Here is a 389-nt window from a genome sequence, read left to right on the forward strand (position 1 = left end):
CCCATCCTGGAAACCGTCTGCGGACTCTGGGGGGTGGGGTGGGTGGCTGCGCGCATCCCCTTCTAGAAAACTGGGGAGGGGGATTGGGGAACTGAGCAGCTCTTTCTGCGCCCCTCACCTCCAGCTCCCCAAGACCCCGCGCCCCGGCACCTAGGCAGGTGATAGGAACCCCCAAAGCGGCCGGGGAGCCAGAGAGGCTACAAGGCGGGCGAGGTGGTCCTGGCACCCCGCCAGGGCGTGGACCGCACAAACTTTGCAGGCTGCCTGGCCGGTCTTCTTTCCATCCCCTGGAGGCCAGCCTGCAGCTGTGGTCCCTGGTCCGGGCGCGAGCCGGCGGTGGGAGCGCGAACAGAACCAGGACCCGACCCCCAAGGCCACAGGGTGGATCT

This window comes from Myotis brandtii, unplaced genomic scaffold (assembly GCF_000412655.1).
Source record: "Myotis brandtii unplaced genomic scaffold, ASM41265v1 scaffold547, whole genome shotgun sequence".
In the NCBI taxonomy this organism is placed as follows: domain Eukaryota; kingdom Metazoa; phylum Chordata; class Mammalia; order Chiroptera; family Vespertilionidae; genus Myotis; species Myotis brandtii.